The 8,101-nt window shown below is 37.7% G+C and overlaps 1 long non-coding RNA gene across 1 annotated transcript; it reads left to right on the top strand.

Moving 5' to 3' along the window:
- The first annotated feature begins 5,898 nt into the window (after positions 1-5,898).
- On the top strand, positions 5,899-7,803 carry LOC141599899 (uncharacterized). The gene is made up of 2 exons (XR_012524011.1): positions 5,899-6,338; positions 7,227-7,803. It is a non-coding gene; the product is annotated as an uncharacterized LOC141599899 (long non-coding RNA).
- The last annotated feature ends 298 nt before the right edge of the window (positions 7,804-8,101 follow it).

Below are 8,101 nucleotides of genomic sequence, written 5' to 3'. Positions count from 1 at the left end.
TAAGTTTCCTGGTTCGATCGAGTGGATTGGCTGGAAAAGGGGTCGATCGAGTTGTTTTATTTGCTCGATCGAAATGCTGGTTATGAGAGTTCCTCGATCGAGAGCTTTATGTGCTCGATCGAGAGGAAATGCTGGAGAAGACCTCGATCGAGTGGTCTGAATCCACTCGATCGATATTAGTCTATGCGGGCTTTAGTAACCCGTGATAGTTTATTTTCGTTAAGTTTGTATTTTCCCTATTTAAGGGAAACGTAATTAGGTCATTAATGCATCTTTCACATACTTATCACACTTTAGCTTTGAAACCTCATGCTTAATCTTTCTCTTAATCCTTGCTCTTTGCTTGACTTGTGGATTGTTCTCTATGCCGGATACTTTTAGATTGTAATCACTCTTTCTTCTTTAATCTCATCTTAATATTTACTTTAATCTCTTGTTCTTTAATTATCGTTCTTGCCCTAATATTGTTTATGTTTTATTGTTATTACTTCATCATGTCTTCTATTAGCAAAACTTCTTTCATTATTGTTAATATCATTAAAAGCATGAGTAGCTAATTCCTTTTATTTCAGGACTAGGGAGTCCATGATAGGATTGTGACGATGTAGCGAATAGGTTAGATGATTTACTTGTGAGAATCTGTCTCCATAGCAATTTAACTGTGACATCAATTTAGTTGAGTGCACGCTTCTAAATTACATTAATCTGATTAAGTTTACTCCTAGATCGGAAGATTGGATTAAATAGACCTGCTATGAACAGTAGACTACGTATCCTAATGAGAGCGGAAATTAAGTTAGTGGAAATCTAGGGTATAAAGTGGACCGGAAGGACTTTCCGTTATCCTTCTCACAGTAGATTATCTAGGCTATTTGCAACTGAGTCGATAGACTACCATGGTGAACTAAAATCCTGGCATACTCCCTTTATTTGATCATCTTTATCACATTTTCTACCTTTAGTGCTCTCATTTTATTTCTCTTTCCCTTAAGCCTTCGGTAGTTTAGAAATCAAATCAAAACCCCCCATTTCGTGACTTAGATAGACGGATCTTAGACGGATATCTTGCCTCTCTGTGGAGAATCGACCCTACTTATCAATAGCTTCCGTTAGTATATTTAGGTTTATTTTTTGTACAAAAACGACAGTATCAACCCCAGAATGGATCACTACAGTTTTTAAAACAGTTAAACGGGGTCAGTTACTGATTATACCAAATAAGATAAGCAAGATAATAATACACAGATCACCCAACTCCGTCACATCTCCACACACCTGACTACACACTAAAGTGTATAATCCTGCCAGAATACCCATCGCAACAGATATTCCACGCCGCCAGTGGGGGACCGCAGCCGTACCCACCAAATCCCCGCTCATCATTTCCGAGCGAAAACCCAAGTTCCTTAATGTGCACACCCCCTCTCTTGGCGGGTTCCATAGAGGGCGAATCAAGGGCGTGAAGTCACTCCCGCAAGTGACTCCACTCAGCCGAGGGCGCGCCTCGCAAACCACAGACAAACACAACCAACCAAATTACATAAGAACAATAACCAATACGATAAAGATCAACAACAGTAAACAACCACAATAATCCACCATCAAAACCATGTAATCAATAACCGAGTAGGGAAACACTACCTGGAAAATCAATCACCAAGATCGTCATAATTAGCTAATCGGAAACGTTCCTCTTACGAAACCACCTCCTGTCAAACACACAATCATAAAATCACCATCTATTATCAAAATACTCCCAAAACCCCCAAAATACCCAATTAGGTTTTCTACTAAAATCAATTAAACGATATAAAAACTATACAAGGATCTTACCCACAATACTACGGTCTCAACGGCGTAAAGAACACAACGATCCGAAGACTCTAGCCCTTAGGATTTGATAGCAATACGGAAAGAGAAAACAACGATGTTTGTTTTCTTGAAAGAATGCTTAGAACCTGGTAAAAAGTGAAAGAAACCGGTAACTTCACTTTATATAATATTCCACGCATTGTTATCAAAACCCGTCAATTAACCCGTAAGACCGACTTACTCGATCGAGTAAATCACTTACTCGATCGAGTGCCCCCTACTCGATCGAGTAACCCACTTACTCGATCGAGTACCCATCAGCAGTACAATGTTTTGCACGCAACACTCACTTACTCGACGGAGTAAGCCCTACTCGATAGAGTACCCAACAGCACATAAAACCGTAGTATTACATTATTCGAAGGATTGGATTTGAGCATTATAAGAAATGGAAGGAAATGAAGGCTACCAGGTACATCGATCTATATACGGGTAACCAATATACCCTGGTGAGTGCCATGAAGATCAATGACGTGGAACACCCCATCATGAGGATCTTTCCACGTCTCTTAACCCTTTTTCTTTATGGGAGGAGAGATGTGAGCAAGCTTAATTCTATGGAAGTGTTACTCTTGACTGCCTACCTTAATCCCTACCATGAGGAACTCATCATGTTTAACCCCCTGGCTATAGTGGGTCATGCATTAGAACGGATGGTCACATCGAATAAGTGCTCCTTAGATTGTGGTGCCTTGGTGACTCGGTTGGCCAAGAATTTGTTGAACTAAGAACCGGGAGAAGTGGATATACCTTTGTCTTCTAAGGTACCATACGTTAATATAGAGTGCATTAAGGGCCTCCAAGGGCTAGTGGATGGGAAGGAGAAGGGTACTTATTTGTGAAGAATGGACGGTGATTGGTTCATACGGCTTCCCGTGGAGGGGATATTGCCCAAGATTGAGTGAAGCAATGCCGCCCTATCCTCCGGCCCAATGGTATACCATTCCTCGAGTGCTTACCCTATCACTTGATATGAGACTGCGACGAAGTCCTACTCCACCACCTAATGTCCCTTTATGCGAATCCCCACGTCCTACTCTATGCCCATGCCACCTCCACCATACACCGGAGGATATGTCCAACCCCCGCCTAACTATGACCATAATTACCATATAGAGGACCTTTTCCAACGGGTGAACATTGACCTTGTGATGAGGGACATGCATGAGATGGCTTGGAACCAAGGTGTGAGACCTCCTCATGGCCCTAGCTATTGGTCCGGAGAAGGGAATACCTCGGGTGTCTTTAGAGCTTATGGTGTTACTCCAGAGGAATGGGGTACTAGGATTCCTCACGGTCATGGAAATTTGATTGGTCCTTGGGCGGGACCTCATTATGCTAGTGGGAGCTTCTTTTGCAATGCCCCTCAAGGTGGCGGGAGTGGTGAAGGGACGTCCCGAGCGGCGCCGGAGGCTATGGAGCAAGATGGTGATGATGATGAAGAGGAAAGGGAAGAAGAGGAAGAAGAGATGGAGAATGTAGAAAGTGAGGAGGAGGAGGAGGAGGAGGAAGAGGTGGAGGAAGAGGAAGAGCAAGCCGAGGATGAGGAGGAAAGAGCAAACGAGAATAGACCCTTATCGGGATGGGCATTGATTTTCCGTAAGAAGAGGAAGTCGCCTCATTAGTCTTAATGCTTGTGAGTCGGACATAGTATGACTTTCGTGTCAGTTATGGAACTTGGATAATGTATTTTATTGTGTTGTAACTATGGCCATAAGGCCAAGACTTGTTTGCATTCGGATATTGGATGTTGTATTAGTCACCATTAGGATTTATTTGCACTTATGTGGTAAGATAGACAAGTTTGGAAATGATTGTTGGATCAAAAATAAAACATTCTGCCGAGGTGACAATCGTCTGTGTAACCTGTTCACTCGACTGAGTGATGTCTACTCGGCCGAGTGGTTTCTCTCACTCGACCGAGTGGACTGTTTATGTCCCATTTTGCCAATATTCGACCAAGTATGGGGCAGATGTCCTTGTTTTATGATTATAACGAGGTGACACGATAATTTTATATAATGCATATAATAGCCGCGATTCTAATTGGTAAAAACAAAGTGATAATTATGTTCATATTACATGATGTTTTGCCATTTATATTTGGTAAAAACAAATTCGGGATCCAGTGACAACTCCTAAATATTTGAGGATTGAGGATTTGTGAATACAATATCACAGGTTCTTCAATACAATATCACAAAAAATCTGACCTTTGCCAAAAAAAAAAAAAATTGTTTCGAATTTTTTTTTTTTTTTTTTTTCGCACAGGTTTTTTTTTTGTGTGATATTTTATCGAATAATATGTGATATTGTATTGAGGAACCTCTGATATTGTAACAAAATCCCCAATCCTCAAAAAGATAGTGTATCCTCACATGATCCCATTCCTATATATATAGATATATATATATATATATATATATAGGCAAGATCCGGTGAGTCCAACTATATTTTTGAGTCTCATGAGTCCACTTATGTATCACACGCTATACAAAAGAATATCACGATTTTTTCTGTCCGACAATTTATCTGTACGGTGAAACAATTAAGTGGATATTAATTACTACGGCTCTACACCGATAAATTATTCGAGCATTATTCTTTTATGGAGAAGAAATCAAATACAGTAGCATAAAATGAGGGAAATTTACAACTGTATTCAATGAAAGAACAATTCACAATAGCAGAATCATATGACTTAGAGTATACTAACAATAGTGCGTATGACGAGTAGCAATCACATAAGAGAATTTTTCAAATAATTATACGAAATTCGGACAAAGACATGAATCAAGAGATGGTATACGACTACACACCATAGTCACAATAATTAGCACAGAAGAATTTAGCAATTCCAACAGAGCATGACACTGCAATTTTTAGTCTTCAAAGCGACTGAATTGTGCAGAGATGAGTAATATCCAAAAATATGAACAAAAAATCAAACAAATCAAGCCCGATTCTCGCAAAAGTAGTACAAATAATGTACCTAGTCATTTGACAAAAAAGTTGATCACAAAAGCATAAAGCTTTGCAGACATGAAACATCCCTCTAATTTGTAAGCAACATGAATAGAAGAATTTATTTGTAAAAAAAACAACATAGGGAAAAAAAGCACAAAACTTTTACTCGATAGGAGAATGCACATTTATAGCACCATGCCACCATACCTTCGACTAAACTCGATAAGAGAAAGAACTCCAGATGGATCTCTGGCTGCCCATTCGATACAGTTTGCAGGTGAAGTTTCAGAACTCATGCTCAACTACGTTGTTCAGTATCAGTACCTGTATCAGAATTCAGGTAAAATTTAACTATCAACCAAAACACTACAAAAAGTCACATAAACTCCCTACTTCGTGTGTATTACTCATTTTTCTGTCCGATAATTTATCTGTACATAATGAATATTTGACTCATACTCGTACTTATCATGTAATGCTTACTCTAGCGATTCAATCTCTCCTTATTATTTTTTTGTTGTTGTCATTATCATTGTTGTATCTTTTGTTGTCATTATCATTGTTGCATCTCTGTCCAGCGAAAATAATAAGGCATCCTTAGGTTCAGTGGTGTGATATTGTATAGTATAACCCGTGATATTGTTTAGTACAACCAGTAGTATTGTTTATTGTAAGGTGTGATATTGTTTTGTATAACTCGTGATACTCTTTTATTGGACTCACAGACTCAGATACAATATCACATGTTATACTGAACAATATCACAGTTTAGACTTTAAAAAAAAATTCATAAGATTACTCACAGAAAATCGTGATATTTGTGTATAGAGCGTGTGATACATAAGTGGACTCACGGGATTCAAAAAGATAGGGTGGACTCATGTGATCCTAATTCTATATATATATATATATATATATATATATAGTTGAGATCTTGTGAGTTTTGTTTCTTATGGTGAGTTTGTCTTCACAAATCTAGACCATTAGATTATATTAAAGATTCACGGTCAGATTTAATCTCGGTATCATATATAACTTCGTTCTCCTTTTATATTTTTCGTTCTTTTATTTCTCTATCTTCGATATCAAAACATTACTTGCTTCTCCCTTTCTTTCTCATTTGTTATTCTTATATTATTTTACATTGTTCGTCTCTTTTCTCTCCCAGATTCATCACTTTTTTATCCAGATTCCTCACCGTTTTGCAACTGAAGCTAATTTCACGACCTTTTATCCTCCCCATGATTTTATTTGTAAATTCGTTTTTTACTCTGCGATTTCACTCGAATTAATTCGTACTTCAATTTCCCCCAATTTTCTATGTTTAAATTTCACAATTTGTGCAATATTTGTATGATTTATGTACAACTGCCTAATTAAGTGACTGATTATTGATAGGATGTAGCATGAATTCCTTCTTAGGTTCAACCTAATCATTCTCAATCCTCCACGACACCGTTTCTACGCAACGATGGTAATTTCCCCTAAAATATCTTCAGGTTTCCCCCATTTTCGCCTTTTTAATGCTATATTTTGGTGTAACATTCTCTTTATTTTGTTTTCTTTTTAATTAGTTTGATTATGAAATTGGTTGTGATTGTCATTGTCATTGTTTAGTTAAAGAGCCTCTAAATATTTCTACTGTTGATAGCTTACAAACCAAATCAAATTTATTGAATTTTGTTATATGGATTGTTTTATGCTTCATACGCGAATTAGATGTGGTTTTCTAGAGGTAATGTCACACTAATATCACTTCCTCTGATTTTAAATACTAACTTCTTAAGGGTGGACATTGGCCTGTCATCTCGTTTTTTATATTCAAACTCAAAAAGATAGTTCAATAGTGTGCAACAAGTTTAGATCTTTCGCTCTAGGGTGTCTATCGCTTAACTGATCCCAGGAGGGATAGAAATAGGGTTGATCGTTGAATAGTTGTTGGTCATCCCTACGAATGGGCATTGAGTAAATGAATGACGTGATTTTATTTTTAAACTGCATTTCAATTGATTGTTATCGTACGCTTTTGATTTCGTGAATTGCATGCGAGTAATCAGATCGTATTTGCTCATGGGATCATCATGCTAAATAGGCTTCAGTAATGCTGCTGTTGTGTTTAATGTTGATGGTCATAAGTTAATACACATTTCAAGAGTAAACTTATTTTCCGAATAAATATGGTCTGTGATGAAAATTATTATTAGAGAATTCTAGCTTAGTTGGTTTAGTGTTTACTGTTTACATGCATTTCAAAGCCTACAGGTTCACTCGTCTTTCATTTTTTCTAAGCCCTCCCACTTGTGGTTATTTTACTTCTCTTTTTGTGGGAAATGTAAACTTTATCATTTTCAATGTAGCTTGGAACTGATACTCTTTTTCCTTTCTAGGAATAACTGCTAATTAAGGACTGATGGCATTTTCGGAGAAAGAAGTGTAATTTTCAATTAAAGTCTTGAGGCACATTGCAGAGAAAATAGTGTTATTTATAATCACTTTATTAGCTCCTTATTTGCTTGATGGTAGTTTTAGTGTACCTGCTCCCTTGCTTGTGTAGAACTTTATTATTTTTCAAGCTGATTCCTGACTCGTGCTAGAGATAGCACTAGACTTCAAGACATACCTAAAGTTCCAGAGCCACGCGGTTTTGGCATTGCAGGAAGCGACATAAGTGTACCTTGTGGGTCTCTTTGATGATACCAACTTGTGCACCATTCATGCTAAGAGGGTCACAATCATGCCTAAGGATAATCAGCTCACTCGTCGTATTCGTGGCAAATGTGCTTAAGGAGTAGTTCAGAGTTTCAGTTGTCTAGTCTCACCAAGATTATAATCTAGTTTTACTTGACTGTTTGGCTCCATTGTTGTTAATTGGTTGTTTTTAGAATTACAAACGATGTTATGGTAACTGTTTCTTTTGTAAATTTGACCTTAGTAATTTATGGTTGAATTGGTAATTGGCTGTTTCTTTTGTGAATTTCATCTTAGCTATATTAGTCTTTTTTCCGTGCGTAGGCCAATTAGTCTTATATTAATTGTTAATTCCACAAGTCGTCTTTGTTTACTCTTATTAACTTTCCCAGTACACTTATACTAGAGGTGGCAATTATTAACACGACCCGAAAACACGACACGAACCCGACACGAAATTAGAAGGTTAGGGTCAAGATATTGTAACCCATTTAGGTAATTGGGTTGACACGGACGCGACACGAAATTTGAATGGGTCGGGTTAGGGTTGAACTCTTTTGACTCGAACCCGATA

This window comes from Silene latifolia, chromosome 9 (assembly GCF_048544455.1).
Source record: "Silene latifolia isolate original U9 population chromosome 9, ASM4854445v1, whole genome shotgun sequence".
In the NCBI taxonomy this organism is placed as follows: domain Eukaryota; kingdom Viridiplantae; phylum Streptophyta; class Magnoliopsida; order Caryophyllales; family Caryophyllaceae; genus Silene; species Silene latifolia.
The sequence above is the reverse complement of the archived record's forward strand: the minus strand, read 5'-3'. Positions and strand labels throughout refer to the sequence as shown.